Source organism: Poecilia formosa, unplaced genomic scaffold (genome assembly GCF_000485575.1).
Source record: "Poecilia formosa unplaced genomic scaffold, Poecilia_formosa-5.1.2 Scaffold46, whole genome shotgun sequence".
Classification (NCBI taxonomy): Eukaryota; Metazoa; Chordata; class Actinopteri; order Cyprinodontiformes; family Poeciliidae; genus Poecilia; species Poecilia formosa.
In genome coordinates, this window is record NW_006799985.1 from 1,445,552 (window position 1) to 1,452,482 (window position 6,931).

General features: G+C 37.5%; 1 long non-coding RNA gene across 1 annotated transcript; it reads right to left on the reverse strand.

Moving 5' to 3' along the window:
* Window positions 1-3,051: 3,051 nt before the first annotated feature.
* On the reverse strand, window positions 3,052-6,082 carry LOC103138081 (uncharacterized). Its single transcript, XR_001662118.1, has 4 exons — window positions 5,903-6,082; window positions 4,172-4,243; window positions 4,018-4,076; window positions 3,052-3,599 (listed from the first exon to the last, which is right to left on the reverse strand). It is a non-coding gene; the product is annotated as an uncharacterized LOC103138081 (long non-coding RNA).
* Between the last annotated feature and the right edge of the window lie 849 nt (window positions 6,083-6,931).

Consider the following 6,931-nt stretch of genomic DNA (forward strand, 5'->3'; position numbering starts at 1 on the left):
TATTAATGACACAGCAAAAGGGTATAATAAGCACTTTTGCGACAAAAATCATCCATGCATCTGGTAGAAAGGGCAACTTTCCCCTCTTTCACTAAAAACAGTCTCTCCACTGAAGAAGCTTTTTCCCAAAGGATAATGAAAATATCAAAAGCTTAGAAAAAAACAAAACAAAAGGTATGAAAAGGCAATCTTTTACAGGAACCTTTCCTTTTTATGTTTATAATGACGGTGGTCAGAACCAGAGAAGTAATATCTGAATCCAGCCTGAATTTTAGTGTTTAACAGTTTTAATCACAGACTCTTGTTTGATACTGTGGTAAATCGCATACACAGAGTGCTTTTAAATCCCTTGGTTCTACAGGTGGCCATTTTGTCCATCACCACTGTAACAGTGGTGAACTATGAAGACTAAAAGAAAAAAATATATTGAAAAAAAATCATACACATGCCTTAAAATACCATCATGTAATGGACAATCAAAAAATTTAAATCAAGTATTGAAATTTCTCATTTATTGTCCTGTATCTGTACTGTTAACCCAAAATTTATACCAATCTCCCAATATTGTACCCATGTTTGACCATGTATCATGTGAAACAACTTTAATTTAGAACAGAGATGTCCAAGTCTAGTCCTCGAAAGCTACCAACCTGCATCTTCAGGTGTATCTTTGCTCCTACACCCTTGAATCAGACAGCTCAATTTCCTCATCAGCATTTCTTCAGCTCTGCAGAGCCTTGGTACGAAGCAATTCCTTTGGTCCAGGTGTGTTGGAGAAGGGATGCATCTAAAAGCTGCAGGTTGGTAGCTCTCAATGTCAGGACTGCAACAGAGCTAAGTCTTCAGCCACTGGGCCAACAGTTCTTTTGCTTTTAGGGTTTTGTTTTTATAGTCAAAGATAAAGTACTGGAATAATTCAGCAGAAAAGAGTGTTTTTGACATCTTTAAGCCAAGTCATTGCAGTAGCCAAATCAAGTTTTTCTCTTTTTAGCATGTCCGTTCTATTTAACTTCTCTACTATTGGCACCGCATGCTCCATATTATCAGGTTGTCATATATGTGCTTCTAAAAATAAAGATATGACAGATGTTTAAGGATGACCAACAAGATAATGATCTGATAAAACAAGCTAGAATCACCCCAACCTGAAACGATAGTTCAGCCCCAAAGAAGCTACAGTAGCGCATGCTGTCCAGTCTTTAACAGAGTATCCTGATGTTATCTGATCAGAAGGGATCCCAGTGCCTCCCTATCTCTAAATACTGAAATGTTAGAGGCCTGTACTGCATATGAGGAGATATGGGAAAAGAGCAATAAGAGAGAATAATGGGCCAAGCTCCAAAGATGGAGGTTTGTACATGTAATGATTCTTGCAACAGTTCAATGAAGAAATTGCTGCTTGAAGGTAATTTTCATTCCGCACTATATAATAGTGAGAATCTGAACTTGTAAAAAGAAATACATGTAACACACTCTCCCTCGCACACCTTTCTTGTCAATCAAATACTGCCAGAAAAACCACATTACATCCAATATGTAATATAATGTATTTTTGCAGGTTCAGAGTTGTAGATTAAATGGGAAAAAAAACTGCTAATAACCAATATTGCAGGTAGAATCCAAGTTTTAGCATTTTATATGTATGCTTGAATATCAAAATTTCCATTCCCCCCCCACACTTTTCACATTCGACTGTCCAAAGCTTCAGATTGATTCTGCACAGATTCATATATCAGCTCCTGTCATACAGAGCCGTGAAAATCATATAGTTCTTGAATTCATATTTAAAGTTTGTACATCTTTGTACTCAGTAGCTGCCTCGCTTATGTAACTGTTCTGCTGGGAACGGCTTTGCCACAATGCACTCATTTTGGGAATGCTGCAACACATTTGACATGGAGGAGTGTTTCTAAATGTTCTCAGGCAGCAGAGCAAAAATGCTGTTTTCTTTCCTTTGATGCCCTTTTGTCATTGTTGATCTTGGATCTTGCTGAAGGAAAGCCAAAGTATAATATTCAGTTCACTTAATTGTACCTGTATGTTTTGAGCATTTTCTTTTGTGTCTCCAAATCGAGAAAAGAAACAGCCATTGAAGGTTTTCTATGGCACAATGCCTAGAGCATGAATGATGCAAAGGGATGTTTCTTCAGCAAAGTAATTGTCATTTCATATTTACTCTGCACCATTCTGACAAAATATTTATCTCTTCAATGCACAGGCAGGATAGTAGGTTGGTGTGTAGGCATTAAATTACATTTTATGTTCTATTGAAAGTGGTGCACAGGGACTTAAATACTATTTCAGAAAATCTTACTCTGCTACATTTACTGCTTACTTGGGATTTCTCTGCAGAATATGAATATTGCTCCCACATGCCAACCCCCTACGCAACATTCTTTTGCACGTTCATTATCGTCAATAAGTCAAGTATATTCCATCTCTCATCATCATGCGATGCTTTCCGACCACAGCACCTTTTTTTTGCAATGTAAACCAATTTATTTCTCCCCTCTTTGCAGATAATATTAAACAATGCCTTAAGAGTGGAGGCCGTCTGAATGGGAATGATTTATTACAAATAGAGAAGTCTGTTTGTTGGTTTGCAGAGCTCTGCAGTGTAAAATAAGCTCATTTATATTCTATATTGCTCAGGCTGCCTCGTTTAATATTCCTGTCAGCATTCTTATGCCATGCCTTCTGTTGGCTTTGCCTGTAATAAAGCCGCTGCCTATGAAGAAGTGTACAAACAATGTTAAACACATTTCATCAGATTAGCGCAAAGCACTTTGAATACCTTTTATAAAAAATAGCAGGGTCAAATGAGGGCACAGGGCTCACTTTGTGATGACTGATTTGATGAACAAAGAATTTGCTGAACTGAAAAAGATAAGCAGCATAAAAGGTCTTACATCATATGAAAAGCAACCAGAATCAAAACATCTTAACACAAATATAAAAAAAAAATCAAAGCATTGAGGATCAATTATGTTGCTTTTTTTATTTTATTGGGATTTTATATGATATGACAACACAAAGCAGGGCATAATTGAGAAATGGAGGGGAGATTGTACAAGGCTTTCCTAAAATTAAACAAGACATGCATATTTGTTAAGCCAGTTACTCTGATACCTCTCAATAAAAGTGTTTAACCAAATGCTTTCAGAAGTCACCTAACTGGAAAACAAAAAGCATCTGTGTGTAATTTAATATGTAAATACAGCTGTTCTGTGAAGACCTCTCAGATGTGTTAGAGAACAAATGACATCATGAAGACCAAGCGGGGAAAAGCTCATATTGGCAGGGTTAGGTTTTAAAACATTATGCCAAACTTTTAGCATTTCAAGTTAGAAAAAAGTAATGGAGGTAGGAGAATCTGTCAACAAAGCAACTAGTAGTTTCAGTAATTCCCCAAACTATAGCCTTTATGCAAGAAAGCCAAGGAGAAAGTCATTGTTGGAAAAATAGAAACATGGAGTCACTTAGTTCAAATGTGGCAAAAACGTCACTTTGAAACACGATGGTGGCAGTATTATTCTGTAGAGATGCTCTTTTTCCAAAAGATTTCTCCAAGAGTTTGCTGTTCATAGACACTCACTGAGCTGTTGTGTAATAAGAAATTAACATTCAGCCTCTTTGTGTATAATGGAGTCATATTTAAAACTCCAGCTCTAAAAAAGATGACAGCTTAAAAAGATACTGAAAAGAAACATTGGTATTGAAGAACGTATTGTCACTGAAAATATTATTTCTGAAATAAACATATAATAAATGTATCTGAAGTGAAACAAAAACTGATCTTGAAACAAGATTAATAACTGCAAATTGTGAGAGAATGTGACTTAAATCATACTCTTATTAAATACCAAAATTTTTTTGAGGACTCAAGGGAAAGCTCATTGCGTCTATTGTTTCCTACATCAGGCAGAGACAATATAGCTAACAAAAAGAAGGAGCTTGTTAGGAATCTGAAAGTAATGTAAAAAGAGTATAAAAATAATATTGTGTGGACCAGCTTACCAGGTGATGTTCCTTGAACTCTGAAAGGCAGCTGCGCCATCAGTAGCACAATGCCACACCTTTTGGGAGCACAAGAGACTTCTATTCATTTGCACACTTTGCAAATGCCAGCAAAAAAGTAGCCATTAAAAACAGGATGATTCTCAGTTCCTACCCTCTTCAGATAGTGTTCAAGGAGGCCAGACAGAGAGCATGATTTTTATTCAGGTCATCTGGTAGAGTCCCTCTGTGGATGGAAACAAAGATGCAATACAGTAACTAGTTTGCTTCCATTCTTCCCCACAACACTCTGCAAAGTGGTCTCACAGTTAGCATCATAATAAAGTCCCTTTTAATGGTGCAAATAAGGATATGAGAGGAAGTGAAGTGCCCAAGGGGACGGTTTTGTCTTCTGATGCGGTGAATGTTTTTTTTCTAATCAAATCTGAACACATGGCTGATGAGTAGGGGCCCTGTGCTAATTGGCACCGCTTGTCTGCTGGTGGTTGCGTGCCTTTAAGGACCCAGCAGCATCCTGTTGGTATTCAGGGGACTGCTTTGTGCTCCTGGAAGTGATGCCACATTATTAGTTGGAGGTACCCAGGATCCATCCACTTACTTAACAACGGGGTCTTTCCCTCAGCAGTAAGTGGGATCCAACCCCTCAGCTATGTGATAAACATCCCTTGAGATGATAGCTCTGGAAGGGTTTCAAGCTGAGAGCAACACTTAGGAACAAGCCAATCTTTGTGCTCAAAGCTAAATTGACAAAGGGTTTTTTAGAAGAAAAAAAACTAATTATAGTTATAATTAACATTCTATCTAAAAGTATAACAGTATTTATTTTAGGAAAGTCCTACATTTGGATTTCGATGTGTTGTCCTTCTGATGAACTCAAAATTGCTCCAGTTTTGGTGTGTTGCAGTATCTCAATAACATGAACCACCAAAGCTGTACAGAAATCATTTTTTAAAAAAAATCATTTGTACATGGTCACAAATGGAAGAGCTAGTTGTTTTCAGGTAAAGATTGTAGTCTGCCTGTAGTTTTAGCAATAACAGCAAAGGAGGTGAACAAAGACGTTCACTCCCTTCCAAATATTAAATTAACATTCGCCTGGTTCAACTCGACACTTCTCTCTTTTCAGTGGAGTATGGTACAATGCAGGCCATTTCCGGTATGTTTCATAGCATTGAAATATCATGAATTATTCCACAATGCTTAGCTTTTTAACATGAAAGTAGAGACAACCTCTCCATGTATGTTTTAGACAGTTATATCAAATTTCACCTATCATGAAATTACAACATGCTTTAGATTAAACAGTTAAATCTTTATCAAATATTAACTTTTAACAATTTTAATATTAACCAATAAACATATTGTAACGATTCTGTGCTTTAGTTCTGCTGGTGTCCATATGGTTATGTGTATTTGTTGCATGTTACATTGTGATCTTTATTGTTGTGTGTATAAAGTTATAGGCTTCCCCTGTCTGACTCTGCTGACTCCCACTCACATGTGACAGACATGTCATGTGGGCGGGGGATCAGGGGAGGACAGGGCCGGAAGAGGAGGGAGTTCGGGGGTGTTAGCAGGAAGCTGGTTCGGGGAAAGCAACGGTTTGTTGGAGGTGTCAGCTGCGGCCTCAGAAATAGCGACTCGTTTCTAATTACTAATAAACCCGTTTGGCGGGACTACATCTGTGGTGTGCTGGCGTCATTACAATATTTTACTGGATAACATACTTAAACTCTAAAAGTCTCCAAAATACTGCGACTGGTTTACTGGCTTTAACTAACTTTTTACTATGCTAGATGAAGCCAATTATTAGTCAATTCGCTAACCAACTGCTCTACGCCGATAGCTTTGCTAGCTGTTAGCTTCATTTACCGATATTACTCACCGGAGTTTCCAGAGTAAGTAAACATTTATCCAGCTCCGTCAATGTCCGCGGTTCACTCAGCGATATCCCAACATACGGCACTCACTTCCCACACTTTATCCTCACTTCTCTCCTTTTTTATCAATAATTTTGTACGTGCGTTTCTTTCTCTCTACTTCACGCGCTTCTCCAACATACACACACACAAGCTGAAGATAAAGACTGCCCCCTACTGGTGCTGCCGAGAATAAAACACACCGCCTCTTGTAGCGTTAATCTCTTAGTAATCACGCACTCTTGGTGTATGGGTTACAATAGCATGCTATACAGTATTATAACATGAACACTGTGCAGTTATCAGAAATAGAGTACTCTGATCCAAGGGATGTGCAACTGAGTGGTATGATTTCTTTTAAGACAACAGTCTATTTACAATTTATGAGAAATTAAAATGGTGCAGAAAAACAAATGTGCAATGTTATTTTAAAATAATTTAAACTCTGCAAATACCAGTAGGGATGTAAACACTTAATGAGTTTGTTGGGAGCACTGATGGTTATGGAGTCCAATAGCTGCTCAAGGAACCAGCAAGATTGTATAAAATTCTTTAACAACATGACAGATCATGTTGTTAAAGAAAATATCACCTGGGAAGTAAAGAGAAGATTTGTGATACCTAGCTATGATTATTGAGTGGTTCTCTATAAGAGCACTGTTTTATTATACCAGTACAGCTTATAATAATGTAGGCCAAAGAACAGTGAATTATTCATCACTTTATATACTGACAAAGTCTCTACAATATGTTATCAAATCTTGAATTTTAGAGCTTGTGTGGCACCGCCACCACTTGATCAGCCCTTTTGTGTGTTTCTTCCTTTTTTCAACATTTAGAAAGAAATAATTCTCTATTGACTGGCATACCATCTAAGGCTCTTGGGAGCAGCGCTCTTGCATAAAAATTATCACATACTCTGCTAACAAAAGCCACAAAAGTTCAACCCCACCCAGTTAAATATTCAACATTTACATTCAGGAAAGGACAACATC